Source organism: Micropterus dolomieu, linkage group LG21, assembly GCF_021292245.1.
Source record: "Micropterus dolomieu isolate WLL.071019.BEF.003 ecotype Adirondacks linkage group LG21, ASM2129224v1, whole genome shotgun sequence".
Taxonomy (NCBI): Eukaryota; Metazoa; Chordata; class Actinopteri; order Centrarchiformes; family Centrarchidae; genus Micropterus; species Micropterus dolomieu.
Window position 1 is genome coordinate 18,391,243 of NC_060170.1, and position 27,314 is coordinate 18,418,556.

The following is a 27,314-nucleotide window of genomic DNA, read 5'->3' on the forward strand; positions in this document are numbered from 1 at the left end:
TCTTTCTTTCCTCTAAAAGCAAATTAGCCTTTTGACACTACCGCTATGTATCTTTCAGGGTTGAAGAATGCATCTGTCCTCTGTAATACGTCACGTTCGTGTGTGTGCATTTGTGTGTGAGGCAAAAACAGATACCCAGTTACCAGTCAAGCCTTGAAACTGCCAAATATTGTAAACTGCTCGTGTGCAATCAATTGCACACGAGCAGTTTGAGACCTCAAGCAGGTGTTTTGATTAGCTTCGCAGACACAACAGGTGGCGAGCTTGAAACAAGAGCCGGACTTGTTTACATTTGCTTTTCCTTGGATTTTGCTGCCAAACCTCATTATTCACATCTTATGACTTACGTATTATGTCAGCACTTTATATCAATATTTATTACTGCTTTAGATTCAGAAATTGCTTCGCAGTGGCAGCCTCGGAGGAAAGTGTTTCTCCTTAAAATCCAATTACTTCTCCTAGTTATCATTTTGTGTGAGAATATTAGAGTTTTAGTCAGGAGGGTAAACCAATTTGAAAATAGAGAGAGGCCTTGATGGAATTGTTGATGTGTGTGCGCATGCATGGATAATTCCATGCTGAATTTCTATGTGTGTATGTGCCTATACATTGTTCACTGCAGTCTTTATCAGGCTTTCACAGAAGCGTGGCCTACTGTACCGGCGACTCCTCCAGATGCCTGGATGATTGGTTTGATTGTGATCGATAACCAACCAATCCATGGCCCCTGTGTCACCACAGAATTTTCTGTGACTGGGGAACCGAGTTGTGTGGGTGTGTGTGTTGGTGGTGGTGGATGTGGTGCAGGGGGTGGATGGGATTGGGGATTTGGGGGTGGACAGGCCTGTTAAGATCATTCTCCTGTGACAGACCACTCGCTCTCATCCTCTCTGCTCTCAAAGTCAACTCATTGCGCCCTCATTTCACACTTGATGGCAACTGGTAAGGGGGGGGGTCGAGGAGTAGGGAGGAGTGGGGAAGAGGTGGAGAAAAGATGCTTTTAAACATTGAGGAGGAAGGATGGAATGGGTTGGGATGGAGAAGGGAGGGTCAAGATGGGTCACAAGGGGAGAACAACAGCAGAGGGGGATGGACAGATGAGCAAGATAAAAACAAAGAAGACGAAATGGAGCAAGACGGAATACTTGTATCAGAGCACCAGAGCAGTTATTTCTTCTTGTTTGTAAAGAGGTGCTGTGATTTTATCATTCTGTATTCGTCCACATACATGTTACGGTGACATGGGCTCTTAACATACCACTTCCCTGTCTCACCAATTGGTGAAAGTGAAGACATTTTCTGGTGTGAATGATGAATGGGAAGTTTGAATTGAATTTGAGAGATAATACTAACAATGACTGGGTGTTGTAGACTACCACTTCTACTGCCAATACTAATAATATAAACAGCTAGTCAGGTAGTTGCATTTTAGAATTATTTAATGCATATTTAGCAACTTATATAAACTTTAAAAAGGAATTAAACAATAGCTTAAAGTCTTGTCTTTGCCGACCTTCAGTAGTTTCACTTCTCACCTTGCTGCAGTGGTGTAGAAATGTGCTCAAGTTGTGTCAGTGCACCCTGACATCACAGATGGGTGGGGTTACAGCCAGAGGTGCAACACACGTCAAACAATCAAGACGAGAGGGCAGCCTGGTGTTAATTTTAATAGATGTTTTGGCTTTGATTTTATCATCCTGTATGTATACAAACATTGTAAGGTGATTTCACACTTTATCAAAAATGTATTCTTGTATGTATGAACATTTTGAGAGGCTGTTGGGCTCATTTATTCACTAAACTACTACTACTACAACTGCTAATAATAGTAATAATAATGGCTGATTGCCAAATGTAATGCCATTTTAGAAATTAACCCAAACTTTAGCTTTAAAGGGCAATTAAAAATACATAATTGGGTGTGATTACAGATGCAACATTGCACACTTCTGACTACATCCAATGTTGGGTGTGAACAGAGATGCAAGACACTTGAAAGTTTAAACCAGAGAGGGCAGTAAAATGCTTCTTTTCAGGTTGGTGTTAAATTACTCTTTAAAAGTGAACAGGATTTAAAAAGCAAGCAAGGGGAATGTGTCCCACTCGCCTAAGAATAGATTGTGTCTCTGATACCGCAAAGCAAGATGAGAAATTTAATCTTATTGTATTGGATGGTATTGTAGGACATCATAACTAAAGGCTATACTGTACGTTACACAAGAAACAATTATCTTGTCCTCTGCTCTACATTTTAATTCCATTGACAGCTTAGTTCCTTTGCAAGCCTATTACTGTAGATAGCGTGTACTGTAACTGTAGATAACGTATTTTAAAAACACGACATTTACTTGTAATCGAAGACTGGCCATTGGGAGCACCTGGAACTTTCCCAGTGGGCCGCTGGACAACTGGGCCGACAAACCAAATACAGGGTTCCCACTCTTTTCTAGAGATCATTTTCAGTGATGATCGAGCTGGTATGACAGACAGGGATCACTTCATATGCTAATATGTTCCTCTCTGCGGACCTGTGATTTTGTGACGTGCATGATGGGCCTGATGGAGCTGATAACATTAATATCTAGCAATATTGATATCTATCATTTACCATTCAAACCAGCACTGGATTTTTCTTACCATAAAGTTGAGAAGAGGTTTCCATTCAGGCTTATTACAGTGGCAGACTGGAATGATTGTCATGGGAGCACCACTGTGTCAGTTGTGACTATGCAGCAATGGCAAATTGTGTACATGGCTCACGAGTTAGGTAGGAGGTCCCCATAGCAGAATTTTGCTTAACGTCCTAGGAAGGTCAGGACCGGCTCTGCGCTCGAGGCAGGTGCAGCAACGTGTCTCAAAATGACCAACTTTTCTTTTGGAGACAGCAGTGAGGATGTTGGCGGTCCCAGAACTAGGGTGAACATGAAACAGATAGCAGAGATGAGAACAATAGCAAAACAGAGTCAAAGCTAGCATAGACCATGGAGCCCAAGCAAAGCACTAGTGATGTGGTATATTATTGGTTAGCTTGCTTTTTAGCTAATGTTATATAAGTCATAAATGAGGTCAATGAGCCATAGCTTACTGTTGTTTGATCAGCTTAGAGACTAACCACAAGTCAGATTTTTTCTGGGTTAACGTAATTAAAGAAAAACTACTAAAATGATAAATGTTGGCCCTGCAATTCTTAACCTGCTGTACCTACTGTCAAGTTGAAATTATTTGTTACTACAAGGACTGCTGCCTGCCTACCTGCCTGACTGACTGTTGAGTCCAACAAGGACTAGTTTACTAATAAAGGTAATATCCTGGAATAATCCTGGAATTAAGGTCACAAAAAGCCCGCAACAATCGCTTTGTCCCTAGAGTGGGCTGTACAGTGACAAATTCCCCAGCCATTTTTTGCCCCAGTCCACCCTTGCTTATGATTGAGAATTTTCAGGTCATGTGTTTGCTGCCTTTGCTTAAGGATATGAATATCCTCTTACAGCCTCTTACAGCTTCTGTCACATTCACAGACCTGGGAGCTGCCCAGTTCAAGCACAGTGTTGACCCTTGTTGGCTGCTTGAGAACTTTGGAGGTAAATACATTGATCAAGGGAATTTCTACTGAAGTCGGAGTTGTATTTGAATACTAAAGATTCTCTGAACTTGTCCAGACTTCAGATAAACAGCCCACCAGAAACATGCCCATTTTTTAACCTTTCGATTACAGTCTGTTTGCATAAATATATTGCTTTGCTGGATAGCTTTAGAAGGTGACGGCCAGTAACTACAGAGGGAGAATTTCCTTTAACTCACAAAATAAAAATATAAATTGTGTACTCTCTCTGGGGTTAATTAAACATCTAACCAAACACTTCAACTAGAGAGTCAACACTTCTGCTCATTAGATATGCAGACTGGACTCTATTGATAAGAAAACTGCCATCGCAGCATGTTCAACAAAGAGCTGCTGAACCCAAACTTCAGGTATCAGTTTACACATTTATCATATTCAGGAAGTACAGCAAGTAATTATTGGTAATTACATAGAGCGTACCATGTAATTCGTGATTTTTTTTAATCTCTGGTGACCTGTTTTATTTTCCATAACTGATATTGAATGCATAATAAAATGACATCTGTTGGCTGCAGTGGATGTCTTCTTACTGGGACATGGTTCTTATTCAGCGGAACCCAGTGTGCCCCATGCATATAAGCCAGAGCAGCAGCCGGTCCTTTGTCAGATCTGTGCACTACATATCTTGTGTTGTGGTGTTTGGTTTCCTTTTCTTTGTTTTTGCAGCACAACATCAAGCAAGCACATTTTTACTCATCCACTCACACTACTGATTTACAGATTTCTCCTATCAATCGGTTTTGTCCGTTTTCATTTTTTTTTGTAAATACATCACATTTTTGCTTAGTGTGTGCCCCGTTTTTGTTATAGTCTAAGAGCCGGGCTGTGACAAATGTGTCTGTTTTAAATGCTTTAAGAGCTTTATTCTACTGAATACATCCACCTCTATTTATATATAACAGCAGCTACAGTTGATCTGTTATGTGAAACAAACCAACTGTTTTTTGCTGAGTAATCTTTACATGGCAATATCACAACGACCATATTTACAGCATACATGTCTTACAGTTTTTCTTGATTACTAAGACATGTTTCATAAAACTTGATCTGCATCAAATTCTTAGCCCAGCAGAAGTCTTCTCTTACAAAAAACACTTTTTCACACACTTGTTCAAAACAGTTCCCCTAGGGGTGTGATGAGACACTTAACCCACGAGACAAGACGAGATTTAAGATTGGGTTCACGAGATCAAGACGAGATGAGACGAGACAAGATTTTAATACTATTTGTAAGAAATCTTTGATGCTGAATTATGTGAAAATTTTGAGCATCAAACACTTTAATTCCTGCATCCTGAATTTTTTTTTTTATTATTTATATAAAGAGAAACACAAAATTGAGTGTCAGGTGACGATTCAAACTCTGTAGCATAACTATAACAGAATATAAGTCAGTGCAGCACCGTACACCGGTGTCAATCAGCTGGGCGGAGTTGATTCGCTATGTGAGTCTGTCTTATCATTTATACATTTGTATTTCACTGTGTGAGAAAATTAATGTGTGCCGTGTGAAAAATGTCACTTGCGTGAATCTTGCAAGACAGCTTTTTACCTGGCAAGAATTCTCGTCACAATTTGTCACACCCGTAGTTAACACAGATCTCATAGGAAGACCCCAAAGTACATTGGATTAACTGTGTTGAACAAAAGCAAAACATCTATTCACAGCTGCTTGGAATTACTTGCATGATTATGAATCTCCGATGCACCTGTGTGAACCTCGTTTGCACAACTCTTCAATCAGCAATTAGTCCTCATCCATCTATAAAAGATGCCTCCTCTGTGTTGCTATTTGCAAGCATGGATCAAAAAGGCCAAAGGCACTTAGGGAGAGCAAGAGGTTGTGGCAGAGGGGCCCAATTGCAGTACATTAAAAGATTTTCTTTCTGAGTATCCCTGATTGTGGGTAAAATTCTTTATTGGTTCTTTGGTGAAGAAAGAATGCAGTACGAAGACTGTACCATAATGAATGTCTGGATTTGTCTATTCTAGGTGCTTACTGTAGGTCTTACATGTCAATGATGAATAAATTTTCTTAGCAAATGTCTCCTGTTTGTAACAATATTTCAACAGGGCATCTTAAAAAAGTATACTGTAAAAAGTGCAGGTGCAGAGTGCAGCAGGGTTTGTTCTCTCTAGTAAAAATAATCTTTGGAGAAAATGATACAATTCATGCTGTGATATGCTTTCTTGCCTCTTCTGGCACACACTATAACTATGTAAGTATCAGCAAATGACACAGACATGCAACAAAAATTTATTTTTGAACTGGGTAATATTGATAGCACTATTTTGTATTTTGTTGTCCGTTGTGTAATGATTGATTGAAATAATATGTTAATTTGACCACAAGTTGTGTTGTTTGATGGAAAGATTTGCTTTTGTTTGCTTGTTTTTAATGTTTTGTGGGTGCTAGAGCATTTTGCGAGCAGAATGTGTCATTTTGGCCAACAACTTTCAGTTTAGCCCTGTGTGAACTGTTTTGAAAATGTAACTTCTAAATGGACAATTGTGTTAAAGCAAATGAAAAAAACTGAAGCAGACAAGGCAGCACAACTACATCACCACCACAAATGTTTAAACACATCATCACAAACCATGTTTCACATAAAGGTATCTGATACTGAATAGGGGTTTGAAAGCCAATGCTTTAATCTATTATTTACTATAAAATTAAATATCAAAAAGCTTACAACTAGCTGAAATGTCCCTAGTGAGGCATAAGGGTTAAAAATGTGTATGGGGTAAACATTTCTATGTATGATTATAAAAAGTAGGAAATTAAATCTTTTTCATGTTTTTAGATCATGATAATTGCACTGACAATATCTCCAACAGATGAAAATCAAAATCATTCTTCAGTCACACATTGAACGTACTGATATTTTAAAATGTGTTATTAGACATAAATGTAGACACTGATTTAATTTACGCCTTAAGGCTCCGGCTCTGCAACATAGTTTGTCTGACTTAATTGCTGTAGCACCTCAAAAATATGTTGCTGATTTGGTCCCTAAAATTAAAACACTTCACTAATTTCAGTACATGTAGAGAACATAAATGACACAATGTGTGGTTTTATTTTGAAAGTAATCTTAACAACCAGTGTCCCCCAGAATTTCGGCACTGTACAGTACTTCAAATATCTAAAGGTAATTGCCTCAAATCATCAACAAATTTGAGCCAGTGTAGCTCTCGAGACTGATGTTTTTCTGCAGCTGTAATTTCATGTTAATATCTACCAAAAGAATAATTCTGTAAGAGGGAATCATCAGTCTGTCAGTGTGCCATCTCTGAGAACTTTGTATATTCTTCCTGTGTTTACCCCCATATCAGGACAAAAGCAAGTTGTGCACATAGCACTGCCCTTGACCAAGGCACTGCTTTAGGCTTTGAGCTACTGCTTACTGCTCCAAAATGGGCCAAATGCACTTTCTGTACCTTGTGATTAAACTGATTCCACAGAAATTGGCAGTGACAGTTGTACATTTTATTTAACCTGCTGAGACATTTTTCCTTCATCCCAAGATAGAAGGGTGAGCCATGTCAAAGCTGCTTTTGTGTTTGGACATGGTGACACACACAAAGGACAAGGCTGTTGTCTCATGTTAAGCTGCTTCCATTTATTGTGTTAAAGAGACGGAAAATGTGTTGTGGCAAACTGTAAAACATCAAGATGTCCTTTTTCTAAGTGAGACCCCCCCCCCCCCCCCCCCCCCCCACAGAAAAAAAAAAAAACAGAAGAGGGACTGTGTCAAGCTTCAAACAGCAGGGTCTGTTCTTTGTTCTGTGCCATAGTGTATTCACTGGAAGCTTTTTATGAAAAGTCTCTCTGTGACTCAAGAGCTCCCACTCTGCTCTGTGGCTCCATCCACTTCAGTTTATTTCAGGGTAGACTGACGGCACTCCAGTTGATCAAGGGATTCAAACCGAAACAGAACAAATCAAAGAAATTAAAAATTCTGCTGTTTTTGAGGAGTATTAACTTTAAACTACGTCATCCATGAATGCCACTTCACATCTCGCACACCTCCGGGTGGAAATGTGAGATATGAAAACTGCGTCTTTGTTGCTGAGAGATACAGACACAGACAGTTAGACAGAGATATAGAGAGGGACAGTGACGAGGGAGGGTGGGGGCACTGCTGCTGCTTCACTCAGCCAATGCTTTTAGAGAGTGTGCTATAATTTTCTAAAACAGGAAGAGTGACAGCATCAAGCATCAAACAGCAGGACCTGCTCTTTGATCCATATCTTTCCATAAAAATACTTCTCTATCTGTGCCATAAGAGTTTCCAATCTGCTTTCATTAAGAGAATTTAAATGAATAGACTAAAAGAAAAATATAAAATATTTAAAGCACACAATTACATTTTATGATATGCAATTAGAAATGTACTCATTTGCATATTTCCCTGAGGCACACAAAGTTAAGAGTACCTGAATGTGTTGAACTCAAAAGGCTCAGAGAACCGGATGAGTCATTTGCAAATCAGGAATCAGGGATGCAAGTGATAAGGGTGGACACAAAGGGATGGCTGAGGTTGGAATAAAATACACTGCTTTAAAGTCTCATAAAAACTCACTGTGGCTAACAAGCAGATCAGGGTTCATCTGCATATCACACCAACTGTGAGAGAGGAAGGTGGCAACATATATCAACAAGTGCAGGGGAACAGTAACAAACTACCATCCAATAAAATCAAAATGATACTATTCCAAATGTAAGGGGAGACTCGACCTTCAGAAATACAGGACAGATGTAACCTATCATGATTTTTTCTTTTCTTTTTTATTGCTAGAAAATGTTGTTTGTTGGTTGGTACTTGCACAAACTTCAGACCACTTGTGCCACCCAATTTTAATATCTCTAGATCCCTTCCTATTTAAAGCATATCCCCCCCCATTCCTCTCTAAAAGCAAGCATGTTTATGCAATAAAATTCTATTTGATGTAGTGAAATAAACAATTTACACAATGCATTTTTTATTCTCAACAGTAATACATTCAGCATTTAAAACAGCAAAATGCACTCACTAGAGGTAGTGGAGCTTTATTCATAAAAGTTTTGAGGACATATTTTCACCGGATACTTTGTCTGTCAGCATAATAAACATTCAAGCTTTTCCATAAAACGTGGTAGACAGACATTTTACACCTAAAAAGAATGAATACTGGTGGATATGGGAATTCAGCTGTCAGCAGTTTTAAGACACACTTCTGGACTCCATGTCCTATACTCTGTTATATGTATTGCATGTAAGAAATATACAGTAAAACAAGTGTAACAGCAATGTGGAGAATTATTCAAGGCAGATCCTGTATACATATATGTATATATATATTGTAGATATATACATATATTTTATTATTATTTTTTATACTTATTTTACAAGGCTTTTTATAATTGTCTCGTCTACTAAATGTGTGATTTATGAGCGATATTAAAGTGGGAATGATGTGTAATTTAGCTTGTCAGAGTGCCGGACATTTAAGGTATCTACTTTATTACTGGACAACAGTCAGGGGCCTGGGACTAACAGCCTTAATCTTTCTGAATTACACTCAAGGGACAGGCCGTAAATCTGAGAGTAGAACAGAGGGGTAAAAATCACACCATGCTGTAGGACTGTTAGATTTGCCAATCGCTTATGGTCTGTAATTTAGAGGCGGCCAAGCCACAGAACACATTAGTAATGGCACTGTGTCAGTGCTAAAGCTTATGTGCTTGAATTGCAGTCTCAAATTAAAATTTAATGTTTTGGCTGGGAGACATGTCAGAATCTAGAGAAATTATATAAATTATAACTTTGGTCAAATGTCATTTGAGTTCGAGGTTCATCTATTCTGCAATTATTAAAAAAAAGAGAGAGTGCATCTGTATCTGTGAGGTAATGACACTGGCAACTGATTACTATTTTACTAGATGGACATAAAATGTTACATAATAATAATAATTTTATTTATATAGCACTTTTTAAAACACACAGTTATGAAGTGATTCAAAATAAACATACACACACACACACACACACACACACACACACACACACACACACACATACACACACACATACATAGACAAAATTAAGTCAACCCTCAAGACATAATGAAAAATGTCAAGTGGCTATTGTGTTTCTATAATTATTTTGTACTTTGAATGTGAAAATGCCAAGAAATTGGCCTAAAAGAGAAACTACAATTAAATACTCCCAGAGACAAATCTTCATGTTTCTTATATTTTGCTTGTGAAATTGCATCCACTGATTTATTAATTTGAGTAACTAAAGGCTACTGTATAGTGTAAGAAAATGCTCGACATAGAATGGACCTTCAAAAGTCAGCAGCATCCAGCAGCAGCTGACACTGATTGTCTATCATGGTCTGTCATATAGGGATGGAGGTGGGTGAGTAACAAAAGGTGGTCATAGGCAATTTTCATCACATCATTTCTGTCTGTCAGTCTGTCAGGCAAGGCCTCCAGGTTCATCATTGCAACTGAATGGCACGTCTTCCATCCAGCAGCAGTGCACATACACTTCAAAGAGACAGGTATACTGGTTATGCACATAGAAACACATGCATATACACACTCACTCTCTCACACACACACAGAGGACATGAACAAACACTCGACAGACATGCCGAGCTCAGCATGTGAAAGCGCAGACAATCATCTTAAGAGAAACAGAAGGTAGGCAGTGACTGACAGGTTTGGTTCTCTTACTGACCCACACAGCAAATCATTTCACGCATAGCTCACAAAGCTCCACAGGGGACCTTACCCAAATCTCATCTGCCCTACCTCAGACATATAATAACAATTTTAACATTAAATCTATCTGGAAAAGAGGATCTTACAGTACAGGAGACCTTGGTAAAAATCAATGGGGATCAATTGCAGTCAAGTGTGGATGCACTGTGTGTTTCCACTAAACCTGAGGCAAACTTATGGTAGAGGGTGTTCTCTTTCCTGAATACAAATGAAATACCTAAGACAAGATTTAATAATATGTGTCCCTTTGGCTGCCTGACAAAGGAGCTGCTACCATTAGATAACTCGGTAGTTCTGGCTTAAAGCCTCAATTATAGTTTAGAGGAGCAAAGGTGAAACTCTGAAAAAGTTCAAAAGAAGTTCATTTTATATTTTACTGACTTTACTGAAAACGAGGCCCCAATATGAGGGCTATATTCGAGAAACATTAATTAATAATAAAAACTTCCTCAGATGCATAGCCCTAAAATGATAAAGGGGAAATTTATACATTATTGCGTTTTAGTTTGGTTCTGGTTCATGTTAACACTGACTTTTTACAAATGAGCCAAGAGGAGTAGACATGAAGTTATACTGTACACTGGAGAGTGACAGGTAACTTGATTGGACAATTTTCACTTGGGGAAATCACATTCTGGTGCCGGACCACAGTTAATGCTGCACTTTAATGCTTCTACTTTCTGTGGGGTCACAAATCGTTCATGATGAAATTACTAATTATTATTGAGCATTATTATGAGCAGTATTATCAGACTGAAGATCAGGTAGCGATAGGACAAAATAAGACACCTCTTGTACAGAAATATTCCAGGGGCTATTCTTCCGGGATCCAAGGGTGTAGAATTTTGTAGGCACCACGGACATGTCTGTACCAATATCCAGCGACTACTGAATTGTCCCAGCAATGTCCATCAGGACCCAGTCATTGTGTTTAAGACACAAACCGTTAACAGTTCTTGTTCTCTACTACGAGTCCAATGCGTTTTTAAGTGTTGAAAGATTATGTCCTCCCCCTCATTTGCCACACAGTGATTTGATGCCTACGTTTCTACCTGTTTCAGACCCTCAGCAACTTTATTTCTCAAAGCAACAAATCTAGTGAGTAATTCAGATCATCAGAGGAAAAGTGATAAATATATTATACTGCAGGCTGATTAATTCCACTGTACACTGCTCAGAGTAATCTCTGTCAGGATCTCTCCCTCGGCTGTTGCACTGCGCAGGCAGGAGTGAGAGTGAGTACTACTTTATAGTAATGAAATAGCTTTGTTATAGTTTCCATAGGTAGCAATGAAAAAGCAACAAAAGGAGAAAGAAGAAACTTTTCAGGCTCCAGGTTATTTAAATGTTTAATTTAATTAAAATAGGAGGGCAGTTCCTTAAGTGTATTTCTTGAGTTTTTACCAAGAGAAAAAGGAATTGTGACATTTTCGCCAGCCCAATGTAGCTAGCTTACTCATCTACACTTAAAATTCAATTTTAATTTTAAGGCAAATGGAAAACAAAGGCATTTTGGCTTTAATCTTCTGCTCAAATTCAAACCTGAAATTAATATTTCTGTTACCTAAAAGCAGCACTTCACTATGGGCTCTAGAGAGTGCCAATATATTTCTCTGCAGGCTAGGTATTGAAGTGGGTAGAATACTGCAGCGGTTCTAAACCCTCCAATTTCACAAGCCCAAAAATGAAGTCAAAATGACATACATAAATATTAATTACTTTAAAATAGACACATTTGTTGCTAAAATAAAAGCATGCAGGAAGAAAACATGCCGATTTATGCTGAGAATAACCACCTCTGTTTTGTCCACAATGTGGGAGATTTCTGTCATCAAAACAAGACGTATAGAACACCTAACTGTACATATAAATAAGTAATGGTGCCAGGGCTTTGTTCTTGTTTCAACCATTTCTATGGAAACCCTTCTGCATTTGGGATCAGTTGAGGTACAACTAAGAGGCCATGCTGAGAAGGAGCAGCAGGGGGCCACCAGGGAGGGACAGCAGGGGCCACCTGCTGTTTGATGGCTACCGGCATTGAATCAACTGAGAGTGAAGGATCCTACAGATTCTACATGACATTATTAATAAGAACTGTCAATTATCGAAATGTGACAAAAAACAAACTATAAAACATTGTTTTGTGGAATAACGGCACAACGCGTTAAGTGGTAATGACAAGAACCTATCTATATGATTTAAATGTATGCCATTAGCTTTCATCATTTTATAAGGCTCTTTCTGTAGAATTATCTATAGGGAGAATAGAGAGACCTGGAGCCTGTACCACAAAGCAGGCTTTGAGCTCATCGAGGTAACTTCGGGGTTAACCCTGGGTTTTCAGTACCATGACGATGGTTCACTTCTTACCGGAGTAGATCGCCATTGTAAATTTTGCTGAACGGCTAAACTGCTCCGGAGCAGGTTATGATCCAGATAAGAGATCAGCTCAACAAAAATGCCACCAGAAATTCTTAAAAGTGAGTTGAAACGACCACTTAATATTTTTTATATAAGCTACGCCAGAAGAACACCTCAAATGAACGCATTACAGACTATCCCTGTTCATTTAGGCATTCACACTGTTGGTGATTTTCTGCCCTTTTAAATGTGACATCTGCAGCTGTGTTACTTAGACTATGTCTATTTGTCTAATTTTACAGTTTACTCTTCATTTGTAAAATATGACGCTCTGCTGACAATAGACTTGTTCATGTCTGCGATTGGTCATCTGCTGCTAACACCGCCTTTTTTATGTGAACATGCCCATGGCTGGATTGTGAAACCCTAGGTTGACTTACCGGGTTGATAACCAGCTTTGTATGACCGCTTATTCCAAACGGATTGTTCGGTTTAGTGAAGCCAGATAACAGAAAAACATACTGGGTATGTTGAACTTGCTTTGTTGGTTTGTAACATGGGGAGAGTTGTTACAACACCAATTTCTCCAAGAGATAAGATAGGAGTCATTTCAGTATTTACCTACCTTCTCTCTGATCAGGCATGGTGGTTGTCAAGGCTGGAAACAGGCACATTGAGAAAATAGAGAAAAAACAGATCTTGAGGCAAGAAAGGACATTTTTGGATCAAGACTATTTTGTTTAGTATCTATACTATTGCAGATAAAATCATACAACTTATTGTCATGGGCTACATTTCCATTCAGTTTTAACACTCCCAAGAAACTCCAGGACACAGGTGATGCCTTGACAGGCATGACATCCATTTTTGCTTCTTTTGTCTTACTGTTACAACTTACCCCAGCATGTGTTACATCCTACCCCTAGTGGGGTAGGTTGTAACAAAGGAACACAATGCATATGACATCAACTCACGAGGTCTGCGATATTTTTGTAGAGGACTGAATTGGTGGCACTTGTAGTAAACAAATGTGGGCACTATAAAATTTGAAGAACTCTAGCTAAAAGCTACAGAGGCATCAGAAGCTCTTGCTCTAGCAACAGAAAAAGTTAAATCAGTTTTGTGGATTTCTACGAAACACTGTGAATGCAACAATTTTTTTATGCCAAAACAATGACCAAATTGCACTGTGCAGTCTGATCTCAATAAACACATCCTCAGCTGTGCCACTTCACTCAGGTCAGCACAAGCAGGTTTGGTTTGAGCCAGGAAATTACTAAACAGGCACAAGTGCATATAAGTGGCACTGTAATCGCAGTAACGTTAGTGCTGGCTTGAAATGAAAAGCTATTGTTGTCACACACAAACACACATGCAGACGTTGCAGCGCTGCTTGCGCTAAAAGCAATCACATTTAAAAGCAGCTCTGTTGCAAAGGCTGCAATTAAAAATACTATACCCTTGTGCGCACCAACAGGGATATACACGCACACTTCTGCACACACACAAACACCATTTAGAAAACGAAAGGACTCAGATGGATCAGGTCCCGGTGCTCAAGTCTGAAAATGTCAGTTTCACACACACACACACACACACACACACACACACACACACATTTAGAATACACATAGCATCAGAGAGGACCTATGCATCACAGGTAATAAATGACTGCAGGCTCCCTAGACCAGTAGAGATAGATGAGCACTGTCAGCATGTTTATCTGGAAAGTTCCTTAAACTGTCGATTACTATGCGGCTCTACTAATCTCAAGAAAATGTCTGCGCGTGGAAACTGGGGAAAATGTCCACGCTACCATCATTTGCCATCAATGCTGCATACATTCACAAACATCATTGGTATGCCATAATCAATTTTTTTTCGAGAATAGCTCGATTTGACAGGAGATAACACAACACTTCATCATTCCAGGGGCAGCACACAGCCATACAAGCATAACCATGAAACATAAAGAAACCATTTACTGTCTGCAGGTGATTCATTGACATTTCCTGGGATGTACACTTGTTTGCCACCATCTATCAGGGAGTGGTTACAGTGTGGGACACAGTGGACTAGAATTGCATCTAGGCAGACCGATGGTCGACAAACTCTTCAATTCCTTCCGTAAGTAAAGATGCATTATGTCTCTACATTTACTGAAGGTCAGCTCGAGGTAGGAGGCTTTTTTGTCATAATATTGCAACATTGATTCTCCTTTGATAATGACACCATCCTCTCAGCAACCTATAGTAGGTACAGATAGGAGAATGGTGCGTGGGGGTTCCAGACGGATTCACACCTCATATTTTGATAATGATAATGACGGGGCCAGCTTCTCCATTACCATCAGTCACGGTGACTGTGATGATGATTAGATGTGTGCCTCTTGTGGACTCTGCAGACTGGAGGAAGAAAACGGGGAGTAAACACACACCGACCAGACTTCCAAGGCCTCTTCTCTAAGGTAGTAACACCCTGCAATCATGATGCAGTATGCACGTGTTGCCATTCAAGGCTACACCTATCCCTGTCTAACTAAAGTAAGAGGTCGATCCATTCGCAAGGGAGGACTGAGATTACAAAGCAAAGCTAATATTGATCTGCTTATTTTAAATGAAAAGATTGTCCATCCTTGAACATATAGTCAGGCCCGTCAAAGGCATCAGATGCTGCAATATGCTTTGACTTGGGTGCACATAATTCAGTCCAGTGGAGAGTCTTGAGGTCTACCATGATTATAGTGGCTCCTTGCTTGTTTAAGAAGTAAAGGACCTTTTAACGACAGCGGGCAGTCTTTTGGAAACTTTGAGCATTAATCAAATAAACTTTAACATCCAAAAGTGAGATTTGGTTTTTTGACTACCCATACTTACTTCATGTGAGAGTTGTATGCTGTAAATTCAAATGGTTAGCACACTGGTATGAATGCAATTCACTTCAGAATATCTTAAAATCTAATTTTGGTTTCTCCACCAAGAGCATGACAGAAACAACACTCTGTTTCCAGCCTGCAGGTATCCTCGTCTGGGATATCAGCAGGTAATGTGAGTTTTGGGAATTAAACACCAGGGTTCCACCGGTATAACCCGTAAAACAGTAATATGTAAACCAAGGCCCCCCAATTGCTGAAATTCAAAGTGCAGTTATGTCAAACACAGACAGCAAAAGCTCACAGGACACAAAGAGAGTTATATTATAACATATGATAGACACTCAACAGCCTGAGGCTGCTAAACTAAATTTGATAAACACAGGAGGACAATTTGGAGGAAGCATTCACCTGTGCCGTTGAACACTTGCTTGAAATGCTGCCTATGTGGTCACTACTGTGCTTTGGCAATAAGGTTTGTGTGCATGTGATAAAGTATTTGTCACAGCCTTGAAACAGAGTGTATATAGATCAGATGTTGTTTTTTTTTCAAATGAACAAAGATTTTGTGATGAGGAGTAGTGTTACAGCCACAACACTCCAATACTATTCACATTGGTTTGTTGGCCTGTAAAAGCTTATAAAATGGGCTACACATAAACATCTTCTTTTTCATCCAAACACATTGAAAAAAAACATTATGGCCACTCTGTTAACATGTTGTGTGATTGTCCAACAGGTGACAGTAACTGTAACATTATGTATGAAGAAATCATATCTCATGGACATGCTAAAACTAGATATAAGCAGTATTACTTTGATTGTATGTAGACTTATGTGACTGGAATGCAATTTATGGTAAAAAAAAAATAAAAAAACCTAGAACGTCTTCTGAAATTAACATATCATGAGACATTTCTGCCAAACAACCTATAATCATTGCCTGAGAACTGCGCCTGTTTATCTGGGATATAATACAGCCTGTGTCTGTGGATAGTCTGAAATTGTCATTGTAATAATTCTCGTCTGTATCCTCCCTGAGAACAAGGGATTATTGTCACAGGATGCTCTGGCTTCCTCCCACCGTCCAAAGACATGCAGACTAGGTTAATTGGTGACCCTAAATTGCCAGCAGCAAATACCAAGCCAACAAATATAAGTAAATGATTAATCTCAAATCACTTCATAATGTGTGTACCAACCCTGTGCTTGTGTAAACTTATTATTGCTGTTTTTGTACACTATACACCGTTAAACACATATACTCATACATTAGGAAACACTTTGTGACATACATACCCACATGCATGTGGAAGCACACACATTTCTTGCAGAGAAAAAAAAGCTACATATGAAAGTTTTTTAAAAAACTAACAGATTATAAAAAATAATTAAACTAATTATTAATTATAAAATATTGAATGAATAGTTTTGCAGTTTTGTCAGTTTCATTTGTTTGTCCTTCTGGCCAAACGGTAATGGAGTACACATCATGTAGGCAGTGGAAGTAATGGTGTTTAAAATCTGTTGGAGTCAAAATGTTCTAGGCAATGTAAGAGCTGCGGGGCTTGCTATTGCGCCACTACCTGGCCAATCTGTGAAATGTCAGAGTATGTCATGTCATGAGTACAGAGGGAGATTTAATACTTACTCTACAAGTCAGCAATAGTGGCTTTTGTAGCAAACCTACCTACTGGTAATAAAGTTATGAATAATAATATTGGGAAATATTATTATTTAGCACTCCTTTTGGGGGCACCACCTGAATCTCCGTTCGCCTAAGGCCTTCAGGGCGCCTTAGGTATGGTTTTAATAATTACACAATTATTTACTAGTGGTCAGTTAGTTAATAATTGCCAATCATTTTGAATCAGTTTAATCAATCAGTCAGTCTCATATCGTGAATCCTCCGTCCAGTGACCTGGATATGGACTTAAGAACTGCCATTGTGAAGATAAAAAATGGATGTCAAATAATTTCCTCCAGCTGAACTCAGACAAAACAGAAATACTGGTCATTGGGTCCCAGCAGATGGCAAATCAAATACTGCCATCTGCTGGTTCCCTAGTAAATCACATTAAGCCTGTAGCAAAGAACCTTGGTGTTTGGTTTGATAGTAATTTAAATTTCGAGCAGCACACTACAAAGCTTGTTCAATCATGTTTTTATCAACTTAGAAATATAGCAAAAACTCGATCTGTGTTAACTTTTAAGGACACCGAGACCATTTTACACGCCTTCATCTCATCACGCCTGGATTATTGCAACAGCCTTTTCACCTGTTTAACCCAAAAATCTACTGATCGACTCCAGACTGTCCAGAACTCAGCTGCCAGGCTTTTAACCAGAACAAAGAAATATGACCACATTACTCCTATTTTAGCTTCATTACACTGGCTCCCAGTATGTTTTAGAATTGACTTTAAAATTCTATTGATCACTTTTAAAGCTCTTCATGGCCTCTCGCCTTGTTATATTACTGACCTTTTAGTCCCATACGCACCAGCACGTACCTTGAGATCCTCGGGCAGAGGTCTGTTGTCTGTTCCAGAGTCTCGACTGAAAACTAAAGGGGACAGAGCGTTTGCTGTCAGGGCCCCGAGGCTCTGGAACAGCCTGCCCGAGGAAATCAGGTCGACTGAGTCAGTCAACTGTTTTAAGTCCCTTCTTAAAACATACTTTTATAGGAGAGCCTTTCCGATCTTATTTGACTTTATTTTATCCCTTTTATTTTATTCTATTTTACTAATTTTGCATTTATCTTAAACGTGTATTTTAGTCTTTTCAATGTTTTCATGCTTTTATCTTGTATTGTTTTTGTATTATTGTCTCTTGGGTATTATTGTCTTTACACTTGTTAAAGCACTTTGTAACTTGTTTTTGAAAAGTGCTCTACAAATAAAGATGATTATTATTATTATTATTATTATTATTATTATTATTATATAACAGTACACACATACAGTTCCTGTGATTAAGGTGAAATTTATTATATAACTAAAGTGAATACAAAGTGAGGTTAAATATGTCAAAGACATCCAACAATAATTGTTAAACAACCAGAAGGCAATCAATGAGAGTAAAAGAGTTTAAGGTGAATTTAGTTAGTCTATTGTGGAAATAATTTGGGAGTAAGAGAACTAAGGAATGCAAGTTATAGCTCATAACTAAATTCGATTTGGCTAGGACTAAAGCTAAAGCTAAGGATTAAAAGCTAGAGGATTAAAGATAAAGAATGTGGTTTGTTTGTCTTACTGCTTGCGTTTCTCAGCCAGTTGGTGTTCAGACGGCCCCATGACTAGTTAGGCTTAGGTCCTCGGCGTCCACAGTTTCAGTGGCTTGGCACGCCAGAAACGGCTTTTTACTAGCTGGTTTGTTCTGAGGTCCGACCTAGTCGGCTTATGATTGGTTCGTCGGTTGATGTCCTTGGTGTTACAGCTAGTGTAACTAACCCACGTGAACTTTGGTGGAAGCGGCGGAAGTTAATTCGACTGAAATAAAGCTTAAAAGGGAACTTGGTTGTTCCTGAATTCAAAGTTGTGTGGCTTAAACGGTCTGATAACTTTTAACAAACAAAACAAAAGAAAGTATATTCAACGAAGGTTTGTGTGAATATGGCTAAGTACGTTGCTGGAAGACAATGAAAATTTCACGGACAATGCAGGGCCAAAACTTTCAGGGGAATACTGTTTGTTAAACTTCCTTACTTACAAAAAAGAAGAAAGTTATAAGAACATGGCATCAGATTACAAACAATAAAACACAGAGTAATGTAAATTAGCCACAAGGAGAGGCAGTTAACAATAGCATGAAATACTTCTTTTGTCCCCTGGGGGGGGACACTGGTTCCATGAGAGGATCTGGGAATCCTCTTACTATCTACTTATAGTTAACTCAATCCTTGGGTCAGGAGCTAGGAAAGTTGGTTATTTAACACATGACAATATTTCTGTACAATATCATTTATAAAGAAAGTATATAAAGGTGCTTGGAACAACATTAGTTACAACATAAATTAAATGCCGGAATGTCGGTGAGCGTTGATGAAGATTAAGAGCACTGCAAAATTATCTTATTTATGGTTCTTCTTTTAACACAGTTTCTAACAAGAACATGTTAATAGAACTACTCAAATTGAAGTGGCAGTAACTTAAAGATAATTTAATTCAAACAAGGTAATAAGGCAAGTTTATAAGGAGACAACATTTATTTGTCTACAAAGGAATTTGACGCTGTTCCTTTCCTGGCATCTGGCTTTACCGTGGTTACCGTGCCCTTTTGGTCTTGGGCAGTGTTTGTGTGTGGGGGGGGATCAGTTTAGAGTTTTATGACCCCTGTCCAAATAGGTTCTGAATGAGGTAGTTCAGGATGAGGTTAGTCTCTGGACAAGGTTAAAAATGTCATTTTATTAGTCATGCATAGAGTCTGTTATCTCAACTTCACTGGAGGTGGTAGGTTTTATGGTCAAAACTGCCCAAACAGCACTTGGGAGTGGAGCAAACCTTTCACCCCCTCCTTTGGGGTACTTCAGCTGTCTGTTGAGGGTTGATATCTCAACCCCCCCATCTTGTCTCTCAAGGAGAGACAAAGAGAGATTCTGGATTCTTCCTTTTTGGTATAAAATAATTAAACCAACACTGGCTGGTTCACTATACTTTGTTGTCTACAGTAGTCTAAAGCTGTCAATGACAAATGGATTGCTCTGAGAGTACATCTATCTATCAATCACAGTGTTTCCTACTGTGACCTGCATGATGTGAAAATTTGCCCACTCAAACCCCATGTTTTGTTTTTTGTGTCCATTGTGTGTGTGTGTGTGTGTGGGTGTGCATGATTCTATATAGGTATATCGAATTACAGTTATTTACACCCCTGTGAAGCATGTTGAAGGAAAATTGTACTTCCCCTTGACGCCCACAAACTCAAAACAGGCCACGTTCGATATCAACATCAAATTTCCCACCAGGTTTAGACTGCCTACACACACTCACGCACAAGTGCCTGAGGCCATTGAGTTTGCACATTTATATAGTTTACGGAGACGCAACAACTGTTGCATTCTGAGCTATTTAGATTGAAATGTGAAACCCATTTCCCTTCCATCTCCTTATTCATAGGGCATATATACTCTTGAAGAAGGTGTAAGCTGAGGTGAACGCCAAAAATACACAAAGAGAGACCAAAAATGAATGGAAAGCAAGTCTTCTTTTCCTCCAAGGTTTAGTTTGTGATGTTTCTTAATCCTGTAAAGCTGACCCTCATGCTGCCCAAGAAAGACCAACTGCTGTTAACCTTCCACTGTTTATCATGAGTGCTTATGTAAATATAAAAGGAGAATGTTGATGTAGGGGATAATGTGTGCCTGAGCAAACAGGGTGCACGACATGGAGGGGGGGAGAGAGAGAGAGAGAGAGAGGGAGAGAGGGAGGGAGGGAAGGAGAGAGGGAGGGAGGGAGGGGGGGAGAGAAGGAGAATACAGTGTGTGTGTGTATGTTTGGGAGACTAGACCCCTTGTGCAGTTTTCATATACAGTAGTTTCCTGCATAACTGAGACCAGCAGTCACATGGACATAGTGCTTCTTTAAACTGTTAAACCTGCATCAGTATGCCTGTTGTTCACTGAAAAAGAGTTTTAGTGTATCTGAAAAATATCCTTATCACTTCACTCAAAATTGCAGTGGAGGCTCAACTACACCACTCGAAAAATACAGCAATCACTCAACAGGAATATATGTTTTTTATCACTCAAAAAAGATGTTTCACAAGCAACACCATTAACAGTCACCTTGCTTTTGCTTATGAATCTGTTATGATCAGCAGAACAAAGAGCTGCAACTGCCAAGCTGTTCATTGTTATGTATTTCATAGCTTCTGACAACTTTCATCAAAGTGCTTCACGTCTGAGATTGCCTCTCCTCTTATCTCAACCCCCCTTCTTCTTCCTCTGCCTGCATCTTACCATAGAATTGCAGATGACTCCCCACTAAAAACTTCCTTTGCCTTCTGCCCTTGCTTTTGCAGAATACTGTCAAATCCACCTGTCAGTAGCAGAAGAGCAAGGGGAGGAAGAGGGGTAAAGGTGTGATGATGAATTCTTTCGCAGACAATGCAATCAGAGAAAGGACTTATGGCTGCTAAACGAGTAGGATAAAAGCTCAAAGGTCACTTGGTGTGTCGTTTTAGTTTTCACCACACTTCACTGCAAGAAACTCCACTGCAGTTATCCTCAGAACATGTCACACACATTTTTCTAGCAGGTGGGTGGCCAGGAGCAGCATGCATAATGAACATTTTCTGTTATCAAAAGGCTTCAAAACAAAAGACAGTTAAACAGAGGGATAGGAAGGTAGACAATAGAAAAAAGGGGCGAATGAGTACGGGAGGGAGGTGGGAAGAACAGAAGAAAAATGATATCAGTATTCAACACGTAGATACACATGCACACACACATTTAAAAGATGATCAAGTAGAGGCAAGTACAAGCAGGTTAAGTAGTAACAGAGACAGAGGGCTGTGTAAGGTAAGTCTTCCTCCAAGATCTGTTACAATATACCAGATGTCAAAAGGCTCCATTTATTTTAAATGAAAGTTTGACCTCTCCTCCTTGATAATGAAAAACATCCGTATTTTACTATGTCACCACACTTTTAAACAAACTTGACAAGTAAAGGGTTAAGAGGATCAGGTCAAGTACTGACTGTACTGTAAATCTAATGTGTCTGAGATGTATTTCCAGAAAGAAAGTCTGCACAGGATGATAAAATGGAAGGAAGAGTGGAGTATGTTCAAAATCTCTCCCTATTTCCTCCTCACTGCTCAACTGAGTACACACAGGTGTGTTTTCATTATCAGTCATCCCTCCCTCTCTTCATACCGGACACGCAGCTATCCCCTCACGACTTGTAACACACTTAGTGGGGGACATATCCACAGTCCTACAACAAAGCTCTTCTTCTCTTTTACCTCTCAACGTCCATCTGTTGCACTTCCTCATCCATGTATTCTGGTTCAGTGTAGCATTACAAATGACAGCATTTTTTTTAAATAACCATTCCAAGTACCCCATTAACTACTTTGAACTACAGATATCAGGTTGGGATGATGTATGGAAACGAAACCTACCTTACATTTATTCATTTAGCTGTCGCTTTTATCTAAAGCGACTTACAATTGCTATATATGTCAGAGGTCGCACGCCTCTAAAGCAAATAGGGATTAAGTGTCTTGCTCAGGGACACATTGGTGGATGGGTCACAGTGGGAATCAAACCCGGGTCTCTCACACCAAAGGCATGTGTCTTATCCATTGCCACCACCCACCTACAGACATCAAGAGAAAAGGATCTGAATTTGAAAAAATTTAATATCAAGATTATATCTACACAAAATCTCCAAGGACATTGGTTTCCACATGTTTGGCTAGTGGACCCTTAAAAATGAAACAATATCTACTTGCGACCCCATTACAGGTTATATGGACTTATTGGACATTACGAGCAGTTCAACCACAGTGATTTCACCACTGACTGTTTAATCTGAATTCTTTTTAGTGGTGAAATCCTATATTTCACAACAAAAAGCAAATATTAGAGAAAAATAAATATAATACATAATTTTGTGAATTGTTTTTTCTTTCTTATCCCTTTGGGTGGTGGGGTCCCGGCACTCACTGACCTATGATTTCTGAAGCACAACCCTAGAGTAAAGCCCAAAACTCCAAAACTGAAAGAGTGACAGATTTCTGAAAGGGACCAGATGCAAAAACAGAGCTGTACAGACAAGCTGCATGTATTTTAAACAAAATCCCCTGTGATGTGAGGAACACTATGAAAAGAGTTCACACTGGAGTGATAATAAGAAATTATGACAAATTAGCAAATACATCCCTACTGTGTGGCGTGCATATCAAACAGGCAGCATAGAGAGCCATAATATCATAAGCAAATGTTGTCACTGATCAAATCCTTTCCTCAACTTGTAAATCCCCTATAATACGAAATAGAAACCACGGGCAATCAAGTAATCCAACAAGGTGTCTGAACCTCCAGGGCACCCGTGAATCTCTTGTTGAGGATTCCTCCCCGTTGTCTAACAACTGATGTGTTGGTGATGAAGGCAGTCAACAGTTTTTGGAGTGCTGTTTATTTCATTTTCAGATGAAAATTGGAAGGTTACCATGCTGTTTCTGATATTAAAAAAGGGGTGATGATGTGAGCTGCTTCGTCACTGTGAGCACATTTCTCTTTTCAAGCTGCAGTGATTAGACAGAAATCAGAATGTACAAGTTCTACAATGTTATTAGTGTCACTGTGGACCTGGCTTGAGATGAGGCTTTGTACATGTGGTTTTGTAGAGAAATGCATGCACAACATCCATATGGGCAACATAATAATCTCTTTCCCTGGTGGGAAAAATTATGACAACATTGCCATCCAATATTAAACAGCCACCAGCAGAGAGAGACAGAGATTGAGCACAATAGAGGGTTTGAAGGGAGAATTGGGAAAAGGGAGGACGTTGTGAGTGTGTGTTTCTGTGCGTAGTGTGTGTGTGTGTGTGTGTGTGTGTGTGAGGGGGTGATGGTGAAGGTGATTTCACACTCCACTTACTCCACTCCAGTTACAGGTACTCCAGTGAACCTGTAACCACACTGTCAAACATATGTCAAGAGGCTGAAAGAGTGATTATCATGAGTCATATCAAACAAAAAGTCATAGGCATCATTGCCACCATGCCAAAATTAAACTTGCTGCCTAATAGGTGTTGGGAAATTAACCAATGACAATTTCATCTTGGTCGTTGGTGGATGTCATTCTGCTAAATACCATCAACACATTAAAAAAACATTTTATGACTACGAACACTCTTTCAGCTATGCTATGGAACTGTGCCAGCAAAGTCTTTTAGTAACAGTTGCAGCAGTTGAGTGAAACTAGAAAGCAAATTATTATTATTATTATTATTATTATTATATATACACAGGCTGGACACAATAACAGGAACACCTCTGTAGTATAATTCAATCCGGTACAGGAGCACTGCAGATAATGCAGTACTTTTGCAAAGCTTATAATGTTCAATGTGGAGACTTTGTCTGTGAGGTACTGATTTAACTTTATGGTGATTTTTAGATTATAAAAATGTGATTTTATCATCTCATGCAAGGTCTTCCAGTAACCCTGTGCATCTCTAAGAACTGCAGATAACCAAATGCTCAAGGGAAATTTCCCTGTTGGTGTAAACATGGGCAGGGAATATTACCAGAGATATCATTCTGCTGCCAATGTCTGTATCCAAACACAGAAAAACACACAGCTCTTGTTTCAATGTTTTTATTACTGTATGTAGAATAAGACTTACTGCACAGGATGTGTGAGTGCGTCGCTTCATTTTGTTAAGTGGTGAAGATTTAGAAGAAATTTAAAATGCTGAAAATATGACCGGGGGAGTGGGGGGGTGGTCCTCTCCCAGAAAATTGAAGCATTAAACACTTATTTTGTTCCAATTTACAGTGGAACTAAAAAAACAGCTGGTAGTCAGCTGACAATTCATGAATATAAAATATAAAAGAATATAAGCTTGTTTTTTAAGCTTAAGTTTTAAATCTTTACTATTTTTTTTTTTTACTTTTTTTGGACAATGCACATTTGTTTCTTCTATATTTCAATTGCATTGCATATTTTCTTATTGTACAAATAAACATTTCTAAAATTTTCATTTGTTAGTTAACATTTCTTGTTGGAAGCTATTTTTCAGAACATTTTTAACAAATGCTTTCAAAAAGTGATGGGGACAAAATCACTCATTTGAAAATGTGGTGGGGACATGTCCCCAGAATCCCCGGTGTAAATGACACCTATGTGTGAGTGTGTTGAGAGGTTCAAAATGTGTGTTTCTGTTTCGGTTACTGCATTTACAGTAATTTTGAGGCATGTTTGAGTCTGTCTTTTGCTCTGCAAATTTGGTTTCCTCATTTTGACAGTGCTGTCTAAATAACTGAGGGCTTATAGCAGATGCATTGTATGTTTGCTGCTGTGCTTAACTCCACCTGTGTTGTGTACAGCTGAAACTGAACAGACAGGATAGCAGAGAGTGAGCTCATTAATCCCATGGCAACAACTTCCTCACATTAATGTGCAGGATTGTTATTTTCTTCAATTTTTTCTGTGTTTATGTTCATTTAACTCAAGTACCTTTTCTCTTAATTCATCTCTTCACTAATAGCCACTCAGTCTTGACTTTACATTAATACCTTCCCATGCAAACACACACGCACACTCAATTGACCATGCACACACAATCACAGAGTCAGAGTCTTTCAGTGTCCTTCACATTCATTGGTCCTAGGAACAAGACTGCTCTACCTTCTCTGTGCCTGTTTTTCCCTTTATTTACCTTGCACAAAATGCCATTAAACAGTGAATAACCGATAAGAGGACAGTTTAGTTTTATAATACCACTGATAAGGGGGCTGTTGCAGTCTTTTTAGATACAGCCCTTATCTAGTTTCCTTTATGGCTACCGCTTATCAATGATTCCTTTCCAGACATTTCAGGGGATTAGGCCAGATTTACTCTAGGATTATTTCTCTTCCGGAATTCCATCCGTTTCCACTATCATGTCAGAGACAATATGATAACACTGAAAGTCTGAAACATCTATTTGTAGGAAAAGGAACTTAAATAAATTTCTACTTGAGGCAAACACTCATCCATTCAATTTCCCATGTAAAGAAAATCTGATTTAAGAGAGGATAACGGTCAATTTCTCCATATAGGACGTCACCCAGCATGATCTCTGGCACCAGTGGCGACACAGGCTGTTATACAGAAGCATTCTTAAAATGCTTGTAGCTTTTTGTATCAGAGAGATGCACTTCATAACATATAGCTGCTGTTCCTATTGAGTTTGAATGAACTTATTTGAAGTTGTTTTGGCCTAGAGTGACTAGTGTTTTAATCAAATTACTATCAACTTACAATTACAATGGACTGTTTAATTTGAGCAACACATTGGCCCACTCCAGATGAGCCAGACAGAATCCATCACTGGCGATTAACGCACAATGCATGCTGGATAGATTTCTGTCCCACTGCAGTTCATGGAGCCAGGCGCGACCGATGCTCTCCACCGACTGCAAAACTTCAAGACATGATGAGAAATGCCTGGCTCTCCCCTGGTCTAAATACTGATTGGATTAGATGTTGGATCAACAACATTAGGTTTTATGGAAACGTTTTGTTTAACTAAAGAGATTTAGATGTTATTAGTTGTTTGATGCCTTGTGGTCGATGGACTACTTTTATCAGATAGGCTGAATAAGTTCAGCTTGTATTACTGATTGTTCTCAGACTGCATACCATCTCTGTTGTGGGATAACAATATCAGATAAATCAATAATGAAAACAACTGTCTTGTTTTTCTGCTTTCATGTCTCTGTGTATTTTGACTATGGATTCATGTTTTGAATTTCTCTAGTTTGAGAGGGACAGGCTGATTTATGTACAGAGGAAAACTGATATCATGGCATGACATCTCTAACCCATCTAAATTTTCATGTAAAAAAATAATATAATAGGGAGGATAAACTATCATGATGACCACAGACCCCTTATATAGGATTTAAATATCTGTCATATGGACATCATTAAAACAACACTAACTGAAGATTTGAGAGGATGTATT